This window comes from Xenopus tropicalis, chromosome 10, assembly GCF_000004195.4.
Source record: "Xenopus tropicalis strain Nigerian chromosome 10, UCB_Xtro_10.0, whole genome shotgun sequence".
Classification (NCBI taxonomy): Eukaryota; Metazoa; Chordata; class Amphibia; order Anura; family Pipidae; genus Xenopus; species Xenopus tropicalis.
In genome coordinates, this window is record NC_030686.2 from 38,037,763 (window position 1) to 38,063,432 (window position 25,670).

Consider the following 25,670-nt stretch of genomic DNA (forward strand, 5'->3'; position numbering starts at 1 on the left):
TGATTTTGTTGTATAACTGTAATAGACATCCAAACCACATTCCTGCTGCTGAACATTTTGTTGGCATAGTTTCCTGGTATATTTCTATACAGGGTATCACAAGGCTGGGAAGCCTTAGCAATGAAACTGCGCTTTGCAGTCTGCAATGAGTTTTAATAAATCAAACCTTCCCATTCCCCCTGATTTCTAAGAATATGGACAGGACCATCATTTTATAAGGAGCATTAGTTAATTGGTTTCCTGGAAATCTATTTTCTTATAGAAACAACAAGTTCTTCATTTTACAAGAGTGTCAGAGGACAAAGTCAGACATACACTAAATTCCACAATGTACTTTTAACACTTTCAATTTCAAATTAACCCAGAGTTTCGCAGGCTGGGAAAAAATAAACAGCTGCTTGGTCTGAAATATAGGTTAATGTGGGAATATTCCCTGTCCATATACTGGGCCCCACAATGTATAGTGAGGCTGATGTATCCTAAGATGGACTTTTGGGCTGTATTGTGAGTTGTAATTCAGTAAAAAGCAGAGAGCTGCATATAGAATTACAAAAAATTATGGCTATTATGCCAAGGCGTCACCAGAATGAATTAAAAGCTTCTTTGGGATCAGCAGGCAGGAAATGAGAGTGTGACTGACTTCTGCAGCCAAGATCCGTGATTGCCTCGGGTTGTAGAACCTCATCGGGAGACACTGAGAGATGTGTTTTCCTGGCTTGTTGAACCCGGGGGCCACACAGTACCATGTAGCTATCAGCACTGTTCCATGTCTCAAAGGGCAAAATCCATTGCAAAATGAACTTTCAGGGCTTTGAAAATCCCACTGTATATTCATTTATATAGTAACAGCTGAAAGTATATTTATATTGCAGTTGCTTTATTTCCCCCAGCTTCACTCAATGTCTGCAATTTTAGCCTTGCCTAAAGAGCCATTGTCTCACTAGCAGGCTTGAAACAAGTTCCTTAGCATCTCCCCTGGGTCTCATATTGTATCCCATTACAAGTTGCCAAAAGGACGTAGCCAAGCATTCCATGGGGTGTTTTGTTATGGTATGGGGGTATAGCCAGTCGAACTTGTCCATAAATGGCACTAATCTAACCACTTATGTTTTCTTACACTTCTGGAAAATGTAAAGGTTTAGCGACCCTTTCAATTCAAAGCTGAAATGTTTATAGTGTTTAGGAGCCTTACAATGGTGTTCAGCTGCAAAATCTCCATGGTCATGCCCAATTATTCTCTGTATCCAGTTCCTGCATTGCTGCCCCCAATCTCCTTGTTTGTCCTGGGAACCTTTGAGCGTTTCTGATCTAGACAGCTATACATTAAACAAGTGTCTAAACACTTACCCACAATTCCACAGGGAGACCAAAATATTGGGATCACAAAGAGGGTATGGATTTCATGCGTTCCTTTTCTGTCCTACTATTGGCCCATTCCCGCACACCTCTAACTGATGTACTGATCTAATATGGAACACGGAAATGGGAGAAATGTTCTCACCCTACATTAAACGAGGGCCTCTAGCACAAGATTATGCCTCTCACATGTGATAGCAATAATACATGGCAAGATCTGGAGGCCTTACTGAGAAGAATGTCACTGCTTATCCAAAGGGATAATGAGAGCAGAGATATTTATAGAAGCATTTAAAGAATTTCCCCACAAGCCCAATGTTCCTCTTGGAAGCTCCCAAGCCACAATAACATAGAAAGGTCACCTTGTCTAAACCAGAGTCTATGCAAATACTGGGCTAATTAGGAATCTGTCTAAACAAAGAAATACAGATAGAGGTGAGGGAAGACAGCAGAGGGGGAAATACTAAACTAAAATTGAAATATGCACATAATCATAATCTAAGCATGGAAAAATACTTTTTTTGTTCTAGTCTGGAATAAAAAAATGGTGTGGTTACCACAGGGACCGCAACCCTAGCAACCATTTGACTGTTAGAAGAGGGACTGAAAAGAGAAATAAAAATCAAACCCAATGAAAAAAACGATTGAACACAGAAGTATTCAACCTATGGGATGGGGTTAAGGCAGAGGAGGAGGCAGCCATGGTACCTCTACCAAAGGAACTTGACTACTTCAATGTTGATAAGTGCAAAGTTATGCATTTTGGTAGAAATAATATAAACGCGAACTATCTACTGAATGGTAGTAAGTTGGGGGATCCTTAATGGAGAAGGATCTAGGGGTTTTGTTGATAACAAGTTGTCTAATTCCAGGCAGTGTCATTCTGTGGCTACTAAAGCAAATAAAGTGCTGTCTTGTATAAAAAAGGGCATTGACTCAAGGGATGAAACATAATTTTGCCCCTTTGTAGGTCCCTGGTAAGGCCTCACCGTGAGTATGGGGGGCAGTTTTGGGCTCCAGTCCTTAAGAAGGATATTAATGAGCTGAAGAGAGTGCAGAGACTGCAACTAAACTGGTAAAGGGGATGGAAGGGTTAAACTATGAGGTTAGACTGTCGAGGTTGAGTTTGTTTTCTCTGAAAAAGAGGCGCTTGCGAGGGGACATGATTACTCTGTACAAGTACATTAGAGGGGATTATAGGCAGATGGGGGATGTTCTTTTTTCCCATAAAAACAATCAACACACCAGAGGCCCCCCCTTTAGATTAGAGGAACGGAGCTTCCATTTAAAGCAGCGTAGGGGGTTCCTCACGGTGAGGGCAGTGAGGTTGGGGAATGCCCTTCCTAGAGATGTGGTAATGGCAGATTCTGTTAATGCCTATAAGAGGGGCCTGGATGAGTTCTTGAACAAGCAGAATATCCAAGGCTATTGTGATACTAATATCTACAGTTAGTATTAGTGGTTGTATATATAGTTTATGTATGTGAGTGTATAGATTGGTAGGTGTGGGTTGTGTGTGCTGGGTTTACTTGGATGGGTTGAACTTGATGGACTCTGTTCTTTTATCAACCCTATGTGACTATGTAATACAAAGTCTGATTAAACCCAGCCGGCTTCTAAATGCGGCTATACAGGGGCATGTGTAAACTCTCTGACTAAATGGCCCCAGGGCCAAATGAAAGGAAAGTGTATGAAGATCTACACATATTATGGTTGTTCATGCAAAGAGGAAAGACTCCGGAACTAAGCAACGTCCACAGTACAGCTAAATCAGTCAGGATCAGTGGGTCTCTTATAGATCTGTTAATCAGGTAGCTTCTGTAACATTGCTTCAGGAGTCAAAAGGTTTAATATATATATATATATATATAAAATGATATTTCCAACTGAACTTTCATTATTCACAAAAAAAAAAAATCAGTTTTTTGGGAGGCATTCCCCTTTAAAGCTCTGCGGCCTATGGAAACATTGCTCAAAAGCAAATAGCTGCTGAAAGGCGGATGTCAGTTTTGCTGGCTTTCTGCGCCTCCATATCTTTATCAAGCCCAAAGCACAGAAGGTATAAAGCGTTGTTCAGATGCCATGCATGAATGCACCAGGGGAAGCTCAATGCGTGCAAGGAATTTATAATATAAATACAGGGAAAACATAAAAACTCCAAAAAGACTTCCACCCCCTCCAACATAATTCCCGAGGATCTCTAGCATAATCTAAACAAGAAAACAGAATTATGCAGCTTATATGTATGCCATAGGGTGCCGGGTAGCAAATGCCAGAGGGGCTGCTGTAAGATGCCATAGACAGTCACTATTTATTGGGCTGGGGGGGCTGTTTGGGCCTCTGGGTACTTGGAATGCCAGGACCCAGGCCCAGACTGGCAATCTGTCGGTTCAGGCAAATGCCAGAGGGGCTGCTGTAAGATGCCATAGACAGTCACTATTTATTGGGCTGGGGGGGCTGTTTGGGTCTCTGTGTACTTGGAATGCCAGGGCCCAGGCCCAGACTGGCAATCTGTGGGTTCAGGCAAATGCCAGAGGGGCTGCTGTAAGGTGCCATAGACAGTCACTATTTATTGGGCTGGTGGGGGGGCTGTTTGGGCCTCTGGGTACTGGGAATGCCAGAGAGGCTGCTGTAAGATGCCATAGACAGTCACTATTTATTGAGCTGGGGGGGGCTGTTTGGGCCTCTGTGTACTTACAATGCCAGAGCTTTTTTTAAATCCCAGTCTGGATCTGCACTACAGCTAGTTAGTAAAACGTTATTATCCCAGTACAATATAGCCTAGGATTAATATACTTTATAAACAGACAGAGTCTCATTGATCTATCACTGTCCCAAGTAAAGCCCATACTCCCCCCTCCTCCCTTGATGTATGAGGCCCAGGTCCATTAATAGAGGTAAAAAGAAAAAGTTGGCCTTCCAAAGCACAAAACTTTTTTCAGAATGGAGTTAAATAGCTGGCACGCTGTCCATAAGCAAATGGAATTTTGTCTCAGTGCCCTAAGATGGTTCAATGAGAAAGGCTAAGAGGGTACTACAGTCATTACCTGGGCATCTAACAATAGCTGTGGAGCCGTCTTTCTCCTCTCATTACAAAAGATCTCTTGGGTTTTTTTTACAATATAGAAAATGCAAAGTTTTTTCAGCATTAAATTCAGCAAAGTGAAGCAAGCAGATTGATTTTAGATTTATCATTTTTGTCAGTGATTTCATTTGCAAATATGTGGCTAAAATAAATGATAAAAAACCCCATAATCCTATAAGCAGTTTTATAAAAGGTCATTCCTGTCCCGCCTGTTCCAATTCAGCCGTGCTGGTCAGTGTACTAGGCCTTACACTGAGCATGTGCAGTGTCATTGACACCAGGGACAGGGCTGGTCACGATCAGGAAGATATGGTTGCAGATATCTGTAATATTATAGGGCTTCTGTATAATAAGTCTGACAATCAGCACTATGTATGTAGGAACTCTTGCCTAAGGTTCTTTCATGAACTGAGAGGGATGGGGATAACCAAAAAGTGGGCATGGTGTGGGGTGGACTATATCTTCCACAGCCACAGTCCCTTCCCAGAGGCTATTATCCCCCCACTGCTACTATAGGCACCATCTCTCCCTACTATACCTGCTATCCCACAGCCCCAGTCCCTTCCCAGAGGCTATTATCCCCCACTGCTACTATAGGCACCATCTCCCCCTACTATACTTGCTATCCCACAGCCACAGTCCCTTCCCAGAGGCTATTATCCCCCCACTGCTACTATAGGCACAATCTCTCCCTACTATACCTGCTATCCCACAGCCACAGTCCCTTCCCAGAGGCTATTATCCCCCCACTGCTACTATAGGCACCATCTCTCCCTACTATACCTGCTATCCCACAGGCTATTATCCCCCCACTGCTACTATAGGCACCATCTCTCCCTACTATACCTGCTATCCCACAGCCACAGTCCCTTCCCAGAGGCTATTATCCCCCCACTGCTACTATAGGCACCATCTCTCCCTACTATACCTGCTATCCCACAGGCTATTATCCCCCCACTGCTACTATAGGCACCATCTCTCCCTACTATACCTGCTATCCCACAGCCCCAGTTCCTTCCCAGAGGCTATTATCCCCCCACTGCTACTATAGGCACCATCTCCCCCTACTATACCTGCTATCCCACAGCCACAGTCCCTTCCCAGAGGCTATTATCCCCCCACTGCTACTATAGGCACCATCTCCCCCTACTATACTTGCTATCCCACAGCCACAGTCCCTTCCCAGAGGCTATTATCCCCCCAGTGCTACTATAGGCACAATCTCTCCCTACTATACCTGCTATCCCACAGCCCCAGTCCCTTCCCAGAGGCTATTATCCCCCCACTGCTACTATAGGCACCATCTCTCCCTACTATACCTGCTATCCCACAGCCCCAGTCCCTTCCCAGAGGCTATTATCCCCCCACTGCTACTATAGGCACCATCTCTCCCTACTATACCTGCTATCCCACAGCCCCAGTCCCTTCCCAGAGGCTATTATCCCCCCACTGCTACTATAGGCACCATCTCTCCCTACTATACCTGCTATCCCACAGCCACAGTCCCTTCCCAGAGGCTATTATCCCCCCACTGCTACTATAGGCACCATCTCTCCCTACTATACCTGCTATGCCACAGCTCCAAAAGCCCATTTATGAAGTTTCAATGTACAGCTTCAGTTGGGCTATTTGTAATTTATAGATCCCAGCAGAAATGTACTCAGTGTGGAAATCATGTTCCATTACACATCAGTGCCTCCATAACCCCCCTCTGCTCTCCAGCATGTATATCCCTTGGGCATGATTAGATGTCTTTATTTATCTACTGGCTGATTTATGCTTTTAATATTCTTTACTACATTAGAATGATACAGAGACACTGATACACATAATATTGCATAGTCACTATACTGAAAGCCTGATCTTTAAAGGCATTTCAAGCCTTCAGGATCTCCAGTGTATGTAGCCGACCCTTAAATTCTTGGTGGTAAAGTCCTCAGTGATCACATGGCCTGAGCGTTGCCTGACAGCAGTTCTTACAGAAGAGAGAACCTATAGTTCAGTTATAGTCATATGACTTACAGCGTAGCTTTTGTAAACTTGTGAGTTTCACTTGGTCACTAGGGTCCCACTTATCATAGCAATAAGGTAGTGGCGTGAATGACATTACCATAGAAATCTAATGTAGGAACCAATTGGCTGTCTGGTTGCCAGGCAATGCTGACTCTAGCAACCCCATTGCAATTTGAATTCCTAGCAACTATACCTTAGATTTCAGGTAAGCATTATATCAAATACAAAGGGAGTACTTCTTAAACCACAATAAAAAAAGACCATTGGATAAACAACTCAGGGTTCCACATTATACAAAATCAATTAATAGAACTGAAACGCTTCTTGCCTTGAGTCACAAATATCACCCCCTTTAAAGCTGGACACATATAAACTCCACATGCAGCTGAGCTGATTTGCAATTATTTTACAAGCTTATTGCATGGCTGCTTAAAAATCTGTGCAGTCTGCAACACACTTCTGTGCTATATAAAGCCCTATTTCAGTTTCATATATGACCACAAATAAAAAGACAGAGGCAGCAACTTTCACTAATAATCATGATACAGGTGGGGTGCACTCAAGGGTCCCCCCCACTACAATATTTAAAGGGGAAGTTAAGTCATACAATGTGTTTTTAGTGTAATTATCAAGGCTGACTTTATAAGACAGCATAATATATTTATAATGTATACATTTATACAATGTATAAAGCTGAGCAGATCATTGTGCAGGGGTTAATGATTATATTGCACCCCCGGTGCTCTTATTGTTTAATGGCCGATCAGCTTAATGCATCAACATTTACACAGCGGATGTAAAAACCACTCAGCCGAATGTATGGCAGCTGCCAGTTTCCCATTACACAATATTTGGACGGTACCTTCGGTGTCAGTAAGTAGATAGGAATGTCTCCTGGCCACCTGCTATTAAGCTCTGGGTGTGCTGCCTCCGCTCTCTGCTGGAAGAACTTCTCACAGTGCTGTATTGATTTTCCATCCACACTCGACCTTTCGTACAGGAATATTGATGCCAACAGCAGCTCATAAGTCATGCTGAAGAGAGACTATTGGATGGGGGTTAGTAGAATGCAGCAAACTAAGTAACCCATGCAGGTCAGGCCTCTCCAGCACCCTATCTCCCACAGCAGCACTAGGGAAACAATCAGTAGCCCAGGTGGAGGTGTCTGACACACCTGTTACTGCAGTTTGGTTATCCACCAAATACTCACTATTATCGGAAATGTGTTTCCCATTGACCTGCATCCTGAGCATGGCAATTAGGTTGGGAGGAAAGGGCAATATAGCTCCAGGAGGTTACTTCTTGGCACAGCAATTGGGTTAGGAACACCAAACACAGAAAAGTTATATTTTTGCGTATGGACCTTAGGCTGATGCCACACATGGCGTTTTTACGCTGCGTATTTTCTCTGCCTAAAAACGCAGCACAAGCCACACAGGCCCTGACTATGGTGTTTTTCAGCCTAGTACTGGTGACGTAGCAAATCCCGTTTCCCATGGTGCTAATAGTGCGAAATAGTATAAAACGCCGCGTATTTCCGCTAGGTCTGGCAGCTGCCTTTGTGTATACATAGGAATAGCTTGCTGTGCAAATACTGGCGTATTTCGGCAAATGCTTGAAAAATCCGTGGTAAGGCGTTTTCTAGCATATTTACGCATTGTGTGGTTTCCTTTGAGTCTTTTCAAGTTATTTCTATGGATGATGATATAGTGCGTTTTTCAGCCGCCGAGAGAATTAGAAAATACGCAGCGTAAAAACGCCACGTGTGGCATCAGCCTTAGGCTCGTGTGTTTTTCAGTTGCCAAGAGAATTAGAAAATACGCAGCGTAAAACCGCCACGTGTGGCATCAGCCTTAGGCTCGTGCGTTTTTCAGTTGCCGAGAGAATTAGAAAATACGCAGCGTAAAACCGCCACGTGTGGCATCAGCCTTAGGCTGCTGAAAAACGCACGAGCCTAAGGCTGATGCCACACGGGGCGTTTTTACGCTGCGTATTTTCTAATTCTCTTGGCGGCTGAAAAACGCACAATATCATCATCCATAGAAACGCTGTTATTTGCACAGCAAGCTATTCCTATGTATACACAAAGGCAGCTGCCAGACCTAGCGGAAATACGCAGTGTTTGTTACTATTTTGCACTATTAGCACCATGGGAAACAGGATTTGCTACGCCACCAGTACTAGGCTGAAAAACGCCATAGTCAGGGGCTGTGTGGCTTGTGCAACGTTTTTAGGCTGAGAAAATGTGCAGCATAAAAACGCCACATGTGGCATCAGCCTTAAGGACAATCAGTTAACACTCACATTACCATATGGGGGAACATACTGAATGTAAATCCACTCACCACATACAAAAGTTAAAAGAAAACCTTTGCTACATTACATCTAAGGCCACTAAACTCAGGGACTGTGAGCACAGCTTGTGGTCCGTGTGGTTTAACCTATAGAAAATAAGGAAACCTATTCTGCCTCTAGTTCCTGTATGTGGCACAGGGTGGAGAATAAATCCCTAATAAAATTAAAGTTAAAGGCCCACTTCTCTCTTTCTCTCTTGGTATGTACAATAACATACTTCAGTCTCAAGCCAAGAGGGAAAATAGAGCCCTGTAAAATCTGGCCTTGCAGCCATCTAGCAAATTCCCTGTGCCAGTACAGCTCAAATGTAGCTTCAGCTGACCAAAGGACAACCAACATCATATCATTAGGGTCATAATGACCCAGCCCTGGATTTTTTTAAAGTCTAATTCCCCTTCACTCTAAAGCAGTGATCCCCAACCAGTGGCTTGTGAGCAAAATGTTGCTCCCAGTGGCCTCAGAGCAGGTTTATTTTAGAATTCTTGGCTTGGAGGCAAGTTTTGGTCGTATAAAAATAGGTTTACTGACAAACAGAACCTCCTGCAGGCTGCCAGTCCATATAGAGGCTGCCAAATAGCCATTCACAGCCCATATTTGGCTGTGAATGGCCAAATTCATGCTTTTCATGCTTGTGTTGCTCCCCAACTCTTTTTACATTTGAATGTGGCTCATGGGTAAAAATGGTTGGGGATCTCTGCTCTAAATAGTAACATGAAATGAGATCAGAGTAATGCCTGGAGCCAGGTTCAGATATATGCCTGCCCAACATCTCATTCCCAAACCAATGGGATTCATTTTCATTCCCAAACCAATAGGATGGGTATGAATACTACCTACTTTTATGGGAAGGTTTCCACTAGATGTTGGAACATAGTTGGTAGGATTTACTTCCATTCAGCAACAAGAGCATCAGTGAGGTCGGGCAGTGATGTTGGGGATCAGGCCTGGCTCACCGACAGGGTTCCAGTTCATCCCACAGGGGTTCAGTTAGGTTTCTATGGCTTTGGGCTTGCACACAAATAATTTCCAGCACAGTGGTATTATAAAGCAAATTTTTCCTTATAGAATAGTTTTAAAAAAAGATACAAATCAAATTTAATCAATATAGTCTAACATATTCATGCAATACATACCACTGAAATTGTGCACAAGAGAAAAGAGAACATAGGGTAGCAGATACACTTGCCAAAATGAGAATTACCCTGAAGTTTCAGCAAAAAAGCCTTTCTCAAGGGGAATCCTCAAGGGAAATCCTGCCATGTTCTCCTGGCATCCACAAGGCCCAGACTTGTGAGTGGAATTGCTGGGTGATGAAACGTAATTCACATACTCTTAATATATCTGCCCAAATGACCAAGGTGCTTATAGGATCCCTTTTTCTGAATCTGGCTGAATGTGACGGGAGGCTCCCAGGTTGGGGAACCATGTTTATCCCTATGCCAGATGCTGTGCTGACAAAGGAGAGAGAAAGCAATACTGGCATTATAAGAACAATGTTGGCACACAGTCCCTTTGCTCTTGCCAAGACTAACACATTGCCATCAGATAAACACTTCTCCCTTTTCATTTAACAGCTGCTAGTGGCGTGTACAATCTTTCTCACTCACAACATAATAGTTCACTTTTTTCTATTTGTAATGCCACCACAGACACTGGAACTACCGGAATGTGATATTTTAAGGTCCCTGTAGAAAGCTGGAAGCCACTGAGGTACCCAGAATAAGTCTGGAAAATGTTGATGATGAAAAGGACATTTGCAGTTGGTCTTCATTTCAGTTGGGCCTGATCAATTTAACTTTGCCTTTGGTGGGTATACATGGCTGACCAAGGAAGATCCCCATCCAACTGATCCATGGTGCCTCGTCCTTGCGAAGTTGTGGCTACATCAACTCTTGCCGAATTATAAACTGCCCTAAATAGTTCATCAGATGATTTTTAAGCCTTCCCCATCTCTGAACTGACATCCATATTACATGGTTATTGGTCATGTTTGGCATTTCACCACTTACATTTCATTCCATATTACTGGTATGCCTATGGTCAGCTTTAAACGAGATTTCATTGATTACACTGAATATTATTTATCTGCTGATTTATTTATATAAATGGAAGCTGCCATAGTGCTTTGTTCAATACATCAACTGTGCCTTTCAGTGGCCAAAAAGTGTAAATTCACATTTACTGTGTGCAAGGCTGTTAAAGAAATATCATTTAATCATTGTCAATGACCCCACCATTTATTATCACAATATAAAAACCTTGCCTTTCATATGATATAATATCAATACTTGGTAGAAAGGGAGCCTGGTCAGTTGATAGACTTCATAGGAAAACTTAAAGACAAGAGAACCCTGTTACAGTTGGACAAATATAAAATGGGGGTTGAATTGATTGATAGGGGAATCCTATGCAATGCATTTAATAAAGCGAGTATCCACAGAATTTTGCATGATTTCCCAGAGTAGAAAACACATTTCAGCATTCTCTCCCTCTCTCCTAGGGAACGCTGCCTTCTCTCACGGAGATACATGACAAGTGGGAAATAAGTAATTGTAAGTTTACGAGACCCAGTGCACAGCATCTAATAACACACTTAAGCCGTGTAATTTTCCTTTGTAATTATACACCCGGCCTTGTCTGAATGGTGCATATTTGTATTATCTGCACCAGAGAAGCAAAGAAGAGCCTTCCCCAGATTGGTAGCATCTAAAGAATTCTTTGCAGGAGATGGACTGCCTACTACAACTCCCACAATCCTAAAACAGCTAGGGCTTATTCATATAATAAATTGAGGCCCTTGGTGGCCCAGTGCATGGCGAATAAAGTGCTCCAATTCATTTTATGTACCTGGAATCCATTGCAATGCAAGCTGCTGGGACTGTCATTGTCAGCTTCACTTTCTAGGTTGTTCTGCTATGACTTCCTCCTTATGCCACATCATTTTCTTTTTACATTAATTCACTTTTGTCCCTGATTTTCTCTCACAAATTTTCTCAGGCAGGAAAGTGGTCCTCTTTCAGGGAAGACATACAAGGCCTAATTGAACTGATCCAATGCTTTGGCCTCCAGGACCTGCAGAGACATGTTGGAAGAGGACCTGATGGGGTCCTAATCTGGGATTCTGTAATCTGCCCAATAGATATATGACTAATTTTCTGGTGACATATTGTTCAGCAGGCTGTTAGAAAGGCCCCATAGAGTGGCCAAAAAGTTTCCAACTAGATGGGTCTAGAAGGAACAAGTCCACAAATTAGTGAGTATTAGTGATGTGCAGACCCTAACACTCCTCCAGTGCACTGCATCACACCAGTTTATATTCCCATTGGTTTTGGGCCAACATGGATATCACTATTGTGTATGGCCAACCTGCATTGGGTAAGCCTGTCCCATAATACATTGTCACTGGGCATCTGGAACATCACATGATTTGATTCCATCACAGGAAGTGCCCAGGCAATCGATCTAATGGCTGGTCTCCCAATATTTCCTCCAAACCTCTCACTATATGAGGTTGGGGAGTTCTATTGCCTCCCCATAAGCTCCTGCTGTAGGGTTTGCTTTTTTGAGATGTTGCACCTACATGTACATTAGTGAAACCATAAATGGTGGCCCTGTTCTATTGCTGTTCATGGAAGGAATTTGCTTTTGAATGTAGGAGATGAGTAACTGAAAGTTACCCAAGGCACCCAATAAGCCAGACACAGAAGCCTTTTCATTTCAGTTTAATCCTACCGATGTTCCTAACAAGGGCTACTTTCTATTTAATCTTCTTTATCCCATACTAATAAGCAACATCCTGCAGGGGCATGGCACAAATAGTTAAAGAACTGACCAATCCCACACCTCTCCGACAGAAGAACTTAAGGCCATTAATGATTGATTTACTGCAATCCGTTAACACTTGCAGAGAACAATTTCTGGACTTTAAATATTTTATTACATTCCCTGCACTAAAGTATAATTGCTTTGCAACATAATCTTCCTTCGGCTGATGACATGGGAATTTTTTTTTTGTCATAATTGCTTTGTAATTGAATCCTGCAAGGCAAGGCTGTTAGCAACCAGGACATAGATTTCCAGGAACTATCTCTTGGGCTCATTCCACAACTTCTGTGTAGGAGAGAAACTTTGTGGAGTCTATGGACAGAAAATATATAGTTTTATTCATAAAGAAAAGGAATGGAGCACTTAAGGGGCTTAAAGAAAGGCAAATATCCTGCCTGGAACTGGGGCTGTGTGATAGCAGGTATAGTAGGGAGAGATGGTGCCTATAGTAGCAGTGGGGGGATAATAGCCTCTGGGAAGGGACTGGGGGCTGTGGGATAGCAGGTATAGTAGGGTGAGATGGTGCCTATAGTAGCAGTGGGGGGATTATAGCCTCTGGGAAGGGACTGTGGCTGTGAGATAGCAGGTATAGTAGGGAGAGATGGCGCTTATAGTAGCAGTGGGGGGATAATAGCCTCTGGGAAGGGACTGGGGCTGTGGGATAGCAGATATAGTAGGGAGAGATGGTGCCTATAGTAGCAGTGGGGGGATAATAGCCTCTGGGAAGGGACTGGGGCTGTGGGATAGCAGATATAGTAGGGTGAGATGGTGCCTATAGTAGCAGTGGGGGGATAATAGCCTCTGGGAAGGGACTGGGGCTGTGGGATAGCAGGTATAGTAGGGAGAGATGGTGCCTATAGTAGCAGTGGGGGGATAATAGCCTCTGGGAAGGGACTGGGGCTGTGGGATAGCAGGTATAGTAGGGTGAGATGGTGCCTATAGTAGCAGTGGGGGGATAATAGCCTCTGGGAAGGGACTGTGGCTGTGAGATAGCAGGTATAGTAGGGAGAGATGGCGCTTATAGTAGCAGTGGGGGGATAATAGCCTCTGGGAAGGGACTGGGGCTGTGGGATAGCAGATATAGTAGGGAGAGATGGTGCCTATAGTAGCAGTGGGGGGATAATAGCCTCTGGAAAGGGACTGGGGCTGTGGGATAGTAGGTATAGTAGGGAGAGATGGTGCCTATAGTAGCAGTGGGGGGATAATAGCCTCTGGAAAGGGACTGGGGCTGTGGGATAGTAGGTATAGTAGGGAGAGATGGTGCCTATAGTAGCAGTGGGGGGATAATAGCCTCTGGGAAGGGACTGGGGCTGTGGGATAGCAGGTATAGTAGGGAGAGATGGTGCCTATAGTAGCAGTGGGGGGATAATAGCCTCTGGGAAGGGACTGGGGCTGTGGGATAGCAGGTATAGTAGGGAGAGATGGTGCCTATAGTAGCAGTGGGGGGATAATAGCCTCTGGGAAGGGACTGGGGCTGTGGGATAGCAGGTATAGTAGGGAGAGATGGTGCCTATAGTAGCAGTGGGGGGATAATAGCCTCTGGGAAGGGACTGGGGCTGTGGGATAGCAGGTATAGTAGGGAGAGATGGTGCCTATAGTAGCAGTGGGGGGATAATAGCCTCTGGGAAGGGACTGGGGCTGTGGGATAGCAGGTATAGTAGGGAGAGATGGTGCCTATAGTAGCAGTGGGATAATAGCCTCTGGAAATGTTTAGATCTCAACTACAGCAGGCAACTAATCTCCCAGAAATGTCTTCCCACTGGCAATAAAATAAATTGCTAGTGGGAAGGCATATGCATTGCATCATTTCCTGCAGGCAACTTATCTTCAAGTGTGCCCCCGACCTAAGAAGGTGAGTGTTTAGAGTCAGAGAGATAAGAAAGCAAAAACTCTCTGCACCTTTCTGCAGTTGGTCCCCCGCTAAAGTGGGCCACTAATGTACAGTGCAGCAAAGTGCAAGATATAAGGGAAGTAGCTTGAGCGGCAGAGCAGTCGGGGAGAAGGACAAGGGATTGAGTGATGTGCAAGTCAGGGACAATAGACAACGGTGAATTTTACATATGACTCATGGTAGCCACTATTCATGAAAGATAAATGCTTTAAAAGCTGCTATTACATTAACACTGCTTACAAAGCCCAGAGGGTCATGAGCAGACCAGAGAGAGAGAGTAGAGAGTAGGGTGATAATTATGACAGGACTGTTTTGGGAAAAGAATTGTTCTAAGATGTGACAGAAGGTAAAAATAATACAAATAAAGACTGTGACATGTAAGAATAGGACTTGTGAGTCTATGTACAGTATGGATCCTGCAAGTTGTGCATCGTTATCAACTGAAGAGTGAGAGGGTGGGTATAAGGTTATTTCCATCTTGCCCTTTTGTTACCATCTTGTCCTACTATACCACATCCTCCTGTCTATTTTTTCTGTTCTGCATGGCCATATGTGTAGACTTTATTTGGATACCCCTAAAGGCAACCCTATATATTAACATTTTAAAAAGGCTGTAAGAAATCTTGGAGGGCTGTTCCTGCTGAATTGTGCTTAGTATAGGGAAATACCTTTGCTGTTATAGTTTTATGATATCTCTCCGTACAGGCTATGAGGAAACGTAGGGGACTGTTCCTCCTGCATTGTTATTAGTACAGGGGATTTAGCTAAACCAGGGGCTGTTTCTTGTAAATCGTTCTTACAAGAGTGGTTGTTTGGTTGGACATTGACCAATTATGCTGTCCATGCTCCCTGCTAGTAAGTCTAAAGGAAGTTATAACAGAAGGGCTGTGGGAGACCAAATACAAAAGAAAACTAAAACTGGACACCTAGTTGGCCTTTAAAATAAAAATACTGCAGGCTCCACTGGCTCCAGGTTCCTTTGATAAGCTGATCATACATAGCTAAGATTCAAATGCACAATACTTTTAAATTTATAAAATGACCACTTTGTTAAATAATTATGTGTGAATCCAGACAGCATTTGTGAAGCTCTTTGGCAAGCAGAGTGTGGTTATAAAACAAATGTTGAAAAGCCACCAGGTGTCTACCTGGTCAGCTTTGTTCTTAAAGATCTAACCAGGAGGACTAACTTGTAAATCATGCTCTCGGGGATTCCTAATACTGGGCATGTATCCAGCAACCACCCTCTGTATGAAACCATAGAATGACCCTTTCAGCTTACATTCAGTAGAACAGTTGCAATTGGCAGTAAACTTGCATCGGATATATATTTATTTACCAAGTAATTCTGTTTCTATGAAGTGCAGTGACATTGTATGTTTGGGCTAGAATTTTTCCAGAAAGGCTCACGTTTAAGAAAAGATCCTCTACTGGGTATTGCTTAGGCTCAGCCTTGATGTAGAAGCCAGGCTAGAGTCAGATTCAACTTGGAACTAGGGTTGCCACCTTTTTGGTCCGAAGAGTTAAGTTCGGTTTTCAGCCTTGGAAAACCTGAACAATAATCTGGCCAATAAATGAAAAACAATTTAATATTAGGATACTCACTATTTTGTTTCTATCAACATTGCTTATCATCAAGTACTTATTTCTTACTATCAAAAAAAGAAAATCAGTCAAGAATGGTGTATTTCAGAGATTTTTGGATAACTGATTTCTGTATAACAGATCCCATACCTTTAATTAAATGATTGGACTTTGTTCATGCAGAACAAAGAAAGAGATAGGGTGCCACCCATGTGTTTTTGAACTGGACATCCCAGTTTTTCAAAGGGCTTCCAAGTTTAAAACTTTCTGTCCAGTATGAAACAGAGAAAGGTGGACAGAAATTGCAATGAATTGAAAGTGATACAATACCCAGGCCCAGGGGTCATAGCCTGCCTCTGATGCCATCATGTCAACCCCCAGCATGACTGCCCCACACCCAATGCCATCTGCCCCCTTTGTTCGGGTTTAGCCACTGGCTAACCCGTAGTCAGATGATGCAAAGTGATATATAAAGATGAAGTTGTATTTGCCTAGTAAAGTGGAGGAAAAACTCCATCTTGGGGATGTATATGCTCAAGCTAATAGCCAAGCCAGGATGGGGAACCCTGAGCTATGTTGTAGTAAGTGTGAGGAAAGGTGGACATGGTCTATTTAGGAACACGAAACCTGATGATTTCCAGTAGGAAAAGAGATCTGCAAAAAAATGGAACTTAAGAGAAGTGTTGATGATACCAATTGATTCCTTGAAAGGTACAAACTCATTGCCCCTACTGGCCCCATAGTTGGCCTACAGCCACAGAGGAAAAGAAAAGCTTGGCTTGACTGCCTGGTACCCTTTCTTGACTTCATTCCCATCACAGACAGCGAATGGTGTCCATTTGAGGAAGAAATCAGTCATCAGTGCGAGAAGTTGGCCACAGAGACACACAGGAAGCCTTAATTGAGGTTAATTTACTTGGAATGTCCTGGGTAATTAATGTAAGCAATGAATTGTCAGGAAACAGGAAGCTATCACTGTGATGAAAGTAAACTTGAATGTACTATGAGATCTACCCACCCACCCCTGCCAGCTTTGGTAAACAAACCCAAGGGCCAAAACAAGTGTTGCTGCTAGATACAAGTGTCTGAAAACTAGCTGGCTGTATAAGCTGATGTTTCTATACAGCAATGCAAATGTAGGTATTTTAATTAAAAGAGGTTCTTTGTCCAAAAATATTTACAATGTATACGATACAGGCACACTGAGATGTATTATATTGTACCTAGCATCCCAATTACTTGAGCTTGCTTAGCTTGTAGGTGTATTTCTGTTTTTAACTCATCCTCATCCAATATTGACTTTTGGTGAAGAATACTTTACCTAAATGGGATACTTATGAGAAGCTTAGTAGGCCATTGGATCTTTAGAATATCATTGTTTGCATAGAACTTTATAAGAGCTTTGGGATGGAGGTGACCAGAATTTCATAGCACACAAGTTTTGTGGAGCCCTTATGTTATGTAGTGCTTGGACCGTAATGGTGGAGCTCAAAATATTATTAGATATTCAACACATCCTATCCAGTCAATGTGACTCCCTGAGTGTCACCCTAAGCATAAGTCATTGATGGGCATGAAAAAACCCAGTCTTAGAAGTAAATTGGCAGCACATTGTGTGACACAATAGTCCCATAACTAACAGTCTGCAGTCAACATTCACAATTTGTATCCCCCAAGGGCCAGTACAGCATTGGGTGGGTTGACTCTCAGGTGTTAATAAATGTATTTCCCAATCAGGTGTTAAAGGGTTGAATGAGTGAAGTGTAAATAGGTGGCTATAAATTCAACTCTGTTACCACTATAGGTGCCAATGTGCTGCCATGCAGCTAGAAGTCACTTCTATTAGCAATCCTTTAGCTCAGATGAAAGATCTACATGTGTGTGGTCCATCCTTACTCTTCAAAATAAAGAGCTCAAGTTAAAAGGCTTTATCTTGGTAATTATGTTTGTCAGCAAATATGAAATGACTGAGGAGTGCTGATTGCAGGGGTAGAACTGATAAAGCACTATTTTGCACAGGAGAGGACCATAACAGCAATAAAGGTTGGGGGGGGGGGAATACATCAGGCAGAATAATGCATTCAGCCCTGTCTCAAAAAATAGTTCCTCCCACCCACCACCTATCACAGGTCTGCATGACAAAGCCGACATGATACTAATTACAGGCAGAGCATAATTACAGTGTGCAGGCTGACACGTATCTGCTGAATTCAGCACATCCCCCTGGTGTTTGTACTTATATCATACTTTTTTTACTTTTTTATACTCATTTATTTGCTAGTTTTTGCTTTCTGGATAATTTGAAGCTGTTGATCTCCAATGTGCGACCAAGGGTTGTCTAAGGGTATGGAAGACTGGTCCTTGGCCCTGGTGCCTAGAAAGAAAAAAAAATGTTGTGAAATATACATAAGATATATATTGTATAGCAATGAACTACAGCCCTTTGGCTGTTGTGAGACTACAATGCCCAGCATCCCTCTGACAGTTAGGGTGAAGTCTGCCCAGCTATGACTGGCAGGCTCATCCTCCAATCTGCCTGTGTGATGGGGAAATCCCACCCCTGACACATTACATAGGAGAAAGCAGAATATGCATGTAGAACCATCCGATCTGGGACCATTTAATAAAAGATAAACAAATACAAAAACACTTCCATAGCCAGACAGTACTTGTTAAAATCGCCTTGTCTTTGGGATTCATACAAAGCCTCATTATCAAGTACAACAGAACTCTGTATAAATAGAAAGGATTCGGCCTGCTCTTTTTCATGGGATGAGTGGAAGTTTCTTCAGCAGTATCTTGTTTCTCATACAATTTTTAGAAACTGTTACATCCTGCCAGAACTGCGAACTGGCCAAGCCTTTCCAAATACGTGACTGGGCCGCCAGTGCACACACGAACTGATCTGCTTAATATCAACTGCTTGAAAACTCAGTGCTTCTCAAACACTAACACTGAGCCCCTCAATAGGGGCCCCTTCTCCTTTCTGATTGATGTGCGATTACACTGTGCCGTGAATGTCAGATGGTTCACTATTAACACAGGGCTTGTCCCATCTGCCGCTCACCAGATTTTTTTTACCACCAAGCTATATCATTGTTGCCCGACTACAACTGAAGACTAACTATGTAGGGGAACAGTAGGGACCCCTTATTCCACCTTAAACTAAACTTTACTTAGAATGATACAAGCCACCTTCTTGTTCTGCTGCCTTCTTGCCCTACTGTTGCCATACCTGTCCCTCATCTATCCCTGGTTCATTGTAGTTGTCTATCCTTGGATCTCTTAAAAAAGCTCTGTTATTGGGGATCAATGGAACCCAAATCACTACCACGCCTATGGTCTAAATTCCCAAAAATGACACTGGCTCCACCCACGTGACTCAAGGCAACATGGAATGTTTTTAGCGGAAGAAACCCCATACATTGGGGCCTACCAAGTCCCAGATTCTGAAAGAAGATTCTGCAGTGACACCTTAGACAGTGTTTTCCACTTCCGTCAGCAAAACATCAACAGATAGAATTTCACATTCCCCCAGCAGTGTCCCATGCACTTGCAGAATCTGTGACCAGAAGCTTTCTAGGAGGCTTGTGGTGGCCCCATAGCCTATAAGCTGAAATTTAGGAATGATCTAAATGTTTCCTGTTATCACTGGGAAAAGGAACTGCTTTCCATTGAAAGAAAGCAATAAGAATATTTAAAAATGATAAAACATTAGCTTTCTGTCTGTCATCACTGTGACAGACAGGAATCTTTGGTGCTTTCCCTGACTCAGTAAACACACTCCAAATATGCTTTCTTACCATTTCAGAAAATTATAATGATTTTGCTTTTTTTGATTAATTTCTCTTACTTCTTAGTTTTTATAGCAATTATAATTTGCCAACACTTAAGCATACAGTTGGTTGCTAAGCAGAACACAATGGTTTGTGAACATACTGACCTTTGTTTGTGTGAATATGTAGGACTCTTTATATAGTATAGCTTAAACAGCTTAGTGCTATATACAGGTATGGTATCTCTTATACGGAAACCCGTTGTCCAGAAAGTTCCAAATTACAGAAAGCCCATCTCCCATAGACTCCATTATAAGCAAATAATTCTAATTTTTAAAAATGATTTCCTTTTTCTCTGTATGATATTTAGCAGACTTAAGTTATGGAGATCCAAATTACAGAAAGATCCATTATCCAGAAAACCCCAGGTTCCAGGCATTCTGGATAACAGTTCCCATACCTGTATACAGATAATTATAATAAAATCAACAATATATATACAGTGGTGTGAAAAACTATTTGCCCCCTTCCTGATTTCTTATTCTTTTGCATGTTTGTCACACAAAATGTTTCTGATCATCAAACACATTTAACTATTAGTCAAAGATAACACAAGTAAACACAAAATGCAGTTTTTAAATGAGGGTTTTTATTATTTAGGGAGAAAAAAAATCCAAACCTACATGGCCCTGTGTGAAAAAGTAATTGCCCCCTGAACCTAATAACTGGTTGGGCCACCCTTAGCAGCAATAACTGCAATCAAGCGTTTGCGATAACTTGCAACGAGTCTTTTACAGCGCTCTGGAGGAATTTTGGCCCACTCATCTTTGCAGTATTGTTGTAATTCAGCTTTATTTGAGGGTTTTCTAGCATGAACCGCCTTTTTAAGGTCATGCCACAACATCTCAATAGGATTCAGGTCAGGACTTTGACTAGGCCACTCCAAAGTCTTCATTTTGTTTTTCTTCAGCCATTCAGAGGTGGATTTTCTGGTGTGTTTTGGGTCATTGTCCTGCTGCAGCACCCAAGATCGCTTCAGCTTGAGTTGATGAACAGATGGCCGGACATTCTCCTTCAGGATTTTTTGGTAGACAGTAGAATCCATGGTTCCATCTATCACAGCAAGCCTTCCAGGTCCTGAAGCAGCAAAACAACCCCAGACCATCACACTACCACCACCATATTTTACTGTTGGTATGATGTTCTTTTTCTGAAATGCTGTGTTACTTTTACGCCAGATGTAACGGGACACGCACCTTCCAAAAAGTTCAACTTTTGTCTCGTCTGTCCACAAGGTATTTTCCCAAAAGTCTTGGCAATCATTGAGATGTTTTTTAGCAAAATTGAGACGAGCCATAATGTTCTTTTTGCTTAAAAGTGGTTTGCGCCTTTTTTGCCCAGTGTCTTTCTTATGGTGGAGTCGTGAACACTGACCTTAATTGAGGCAAGTGAGGCCTGCAGTTCTTTAGATGTTGTCCTGGGGTTTTTTGTGGCCTCTCGGATGAGTTGTCTTTGCGCTCTTGGGGGAATTTTGGTCGGCCGGCCACTCCTGGGAAGGTTCACCACTGTTCCATGTTTTTGCCATTTGTGGATAATGGCTCTCACTGTGGTTCGCTGGAGTCCCAAAGCTTTAGAAATGGCTTTATAACCTTTACCAGACTGATAGATCTCAATTACTTTTGTTCTCATTTGTTCCTCAATTTCTTTGGATCTTGGCATGATGTCTAGCTTTTGAGGTGCTTTTGGTCTACTTCTCTGTGTCAGGTAGCTCCTATTTAAGTGCTTTCTTGATTGAAACAGGTGTGGCAGTAATCAAGCCTGGGGGTGACTACAGAAATTGATATTGAAATTGAAAATTGAAATTGATAAACCACAGTTAAGTTATTTTTTAACAAGGGGGGCAATCACTTTTTCACACAGGGCCATGTAGATTTGGAGTTTTTTTTCTCCCTTAATAACGTAAACCTTCATTTAAAAACTGCATTTTGTGTTCAATTATGTTATCTTTGACTAATAGTTAACGGTTTTTGATGAGCAGAAACATTTAAGTGTGACAAACATGCAAAAGAATAAGAAATCAGGAAGGGGGCAAATAGTTTTTCACACCACTGTATATATTTTTTTTTTTTTTTAACTTGATTAACTTATATTTTTCCAACCCAAATGAACTACAGGGTGATAAAGATATTCAAACACAGAATTACACTATGGTAAAAAAAAAACAACTTTTTATTATATCCTGCCATCTAGTGTTAGCCATGATAATTACCACCATCGTATTCCCCTAATCCCTATTAATTAAAGTAAAAAGAAATCTAAGATAAAGGCATGTACACCACACAACAGTGGAGAACAACATAGGTCAATACACACCGTGCAACAGTCACTACTATTAAATGTAAAGTACAATGTTTGAGGCACTCAGAGCAGTGACAGGTGTACAATAAGGTGCTTTATTTTCAGTAGTATTAGGAGAAATGACAGGTAGATAAGGGTGTTCTGCATTGTAAGGGCGTCAGTGGTTAAAACATCCCTACAAATGGAAAATTATTTATCTAAAAAAAAAACAGGAATATTTACCCTTTCAGATCAGTCCCAAAAGATATATTAACATTTGAAGGATGGGTACTGTAGTCCAGCAACATCTGGGCACCATAGGTTAAGAAAATTTGTTGGAGGAAGGCTCAGTTGTGCACTGCATACATTAAAGGAGAGCAAGAGATAAACAGACACTGTAGATGGAATGCATAGGTGGCAGAAAAGGAGAGGTAAGGGGCAAAAGATGTGACTAAATGGCACTTAGGGCCATGACACACAGGGAGATTAGTCGCCGTGCGAGAAATCTTCGTTGTCACGGGCGACTAATCTCCCCACAATGCCATCCCATTGGCTACAATGTAAATTGCTGGTGGGATGGCATACGCGGCGCTGCGATTTGCCAAAGTTGCCTTAAGAGGAAACTTTGGCGACTTCGACAAATCGCAGTGCCGCGTATGCCATCCCACTGGCGAATTACATTCTAGCCGGGGGGATGGCATTGCAGGGGATTAGTCGGCAACGGAGATTTGTCACGGCACGACTGATCTCCCCATGTGTCACAGCCCTTAGAGTGAAGACACACGGAGCTACTAGTAGCAGCTACTTGTCACGGCTACTAAAATAGACAATGCTGATCATTTACTGATAATTGTCTCTATGGGGCAGATTTACTAAGACACGAACGCTCCGAATTTTGTGACTTCGGGATCGCCAATACGATATTATCGTGACTAATACGATTTTTTCGTAAGCATTTTCGTGATATTTGCGATCTTTAGAAATTTTCGTATCCAATACGAATTTATTCCATTTGGGATTTGAACTTGTGTTTTCATGAATCAGCCCCTAGGTGTGTTTTAGCAGAGGCAATTTCAGTATTGTCTATGGCAGGGGATTTTCTGATGTTTAGTAGCCTGATGTGACAAGTAGCTGCTACTAAGTAGCTCTGTGTGTCTTCACCCTAAGGGCTCTGGCACACGGTGTGACTAATCTCCCCGAAAAGCCATACCGCCGCTGAGAATGTAAATCGCCGGTGGGATGGCATACTTGGCGCCACGATTTCCCAGAAATCGCAGAAGTTTCCTCTCAAGGCGTATGCCATCCCACCGGCGATGGGAGATTAGTCGCCTGCGACAAGGGAGATTTGTCACAGGCGACTAATCTCCCCGTGTACCAGAGCCCTAAAGCAAGATTCTACCAAGCAGAGAAGCTGATAAAATGAATTACCAGTCCACAAAGAAGCCTTCTGATAATAGGCTGCTCAACGGCTGAAGCTTAGGAAAAAGACACGTTTGTTTGTTCAAGGGTGATAAGAAGCTAAGAAGAAACTGCCCTGTTTATAAAGGGAGGGGGCAAGAAAATTCCAGATTTTTAGCTTTTATTTATAAAGCGCTACTGGGAGATGCAGCACTTTACAAATTTCAACTGTATAAAAAAAGTACACACAGAGACAGGTCTTATAAGTATCTTATAGGTATATGTTATCCAGAAATCTCTGAAAGGTCATCTCATATAACCAAACAATTAAACATTTTTATAATTTTTTATAATTAACGCGATTTTAAATAAAAGTATTTTTAGTAACTTAAAGCATAGAGATCCAAATTATGGAAAGATCCCTTTTCTGGAAAACCCCAGGTCCCAAACATTCTGGATAACAGATCCCATGCCTGTTCTTACCAACTTATCGGATTTGGATTATTTGCCTGACCCTTTCTGGTTTTAAGATTGGGTTCACAGATCCCAGCAGCAGAAAAGCTTTTGTTTTGTGAGGTTACAATTTTGTTAGTCACTTTTTATTGCCATACCTCCAAACATTTTGAAAATGGAAAGTGGGACAAAAAGAAAATTTTTGACCACACCCATTTTTTGCCACCACACTCCCTAAATACCACTCCCATTTGACTAAATTTGGCAGGTTATTTACAGTTTGAACACATTTCTGGGGGTTTTGGGGTCTTGTTTTATGTGTTTAAGCTGCAAGTCCTCCAAGAGTTTAGTTAAGGCTTGTTAACTTTCTGGGCTCTCTGCCAAAGGCCCACTTATTTAATTAAAAGCAAGAAACGATGTTTCTAAGTGAAATGAGGGACTTTTCAGTAAGAATCAGGACTGTCCTGCAAAAATTGGGACAGTTGGGAGCTATGTATCAGGGCTGGAACTAAGGGTAGGCAGAAGAGGCACCTGCAATGGGGGGGGAGAGAGGCAGGTACCTCTTCTTTCACCTACCACTGGATTCGGTCCAGGAAACCCACCATCCTGTGTGCTTATGTGCCGGTGTGTGTGTGTGTGGGGGGGAGGTGGGCAGCACTGCTATGTATTGCTTATCCTTTTAATTAAACCAGCTCTGTTATATTGGTCTGGTTACTAGGACAACTTGGACCTGTCCCATGAAGCTTACAATTGAATAAGTTTTACTGCCTGCTGTGCAGCCTACGCTCGGATAGTGATACCAGCAAGTAGGGTGAGAGAAGTAGAGCAGCGCCCTGGCATGGTTGGGATTCAAAACAGGCCCTGGAACTACAAGTACAGAGTCCAAACAGCCCCCCAGCCCAATATAGTGACTTTCTATGGCATCTTACAGCAGCCCCTCTGGCATTTGCCAGAACCCACAGATTGCCAGTCTGGGCCTGGGTCCTGGCATTCCAAGTACCCAGAGGCCCAAACAGCCCCCCCAGCCCAATAAATAGTGACTGTCTATGGCACCTTACAGCAGCCCCTCTGGCATTTGCCTGAACCCACAGATTGCCAGTCTGGGCCTGGCACTAAGCCAAATCCCTCATAGCCACAAAGTTATATAGAGGCCACAAAACATGCCTTCACACCTGTCCCCCCAGGCTGCAGCCATACCCCCCAAGCCACAGTGACCCAACACCATATATACACGCAAGCTCCCCCAGAACTCCCATTAAAATGTTAGTCACAGAGAACCATAACAGGGAAACTTAGGATCTCCCTAAAACACTAATAGCACCTATAGCCCCACCCCCAAATATTAAGGGCGCCACACGTCCCAAAGCTCGGCAGAAAAAACTCCAGAACGTCTCTTCTACACCAAACACACCACAGCAGTGGAGCTCAATGAACTTTAGCGTTCCATTGCAATGTATACCAAGTGACGCAACGCCGCAAGTCACGTGTGAGCGACGTCACTAGCGAACCCGGAACCCGGAAGTAGCAGCCGCCGAGGCCCCGGAGACCTTTGCTTGCCAGCATGGAAGAGGGGGCGGTTCCGCAGCGGCCGCGTCAC

General features: G+C 42.8%; 1 protein-coding gene and 1 long non-coding RNA gene across 2 annotated transcripts in view; both read right to left on the minus strand.

Annotated features, from left to right (window-relative positions):
- pkig (protein kinase (cAMP-dependent, catalytic) inhibitor gamma) overlaps positions 1-7,683 on the minus strand; it is a 48,440-nt gene extending 40,757 nt beyond the window's left edge. Inside the window, exon 1 of the mRNA XM_004918551.3 lies at positions 7,317-7,683. The gene's annotated coding sequence lies outside the window, so the exon portion shown is untranslated. The remainder of the gene's footprint in view (positions 1-7,316) is intronic.
- Positions 7,684-14,498: 6,815 nt separating this feature from the next.
- Positions 14,499-25,549, minus strand: LOC108648952. The gene is made up of 3 exons (XR_001925423.2): positions 25,407-25,549; positions 22,466-22,580; positions 14,499-18,483 (listed from the first exon to the last, which is right to left on the minus strand). It is a non-coding gene; the product is annotated as an uncharacterized LOC108648952 (long non-coding RNA).
- Positions 25,550-25,670: the final 121 nt, after the last annotated feature.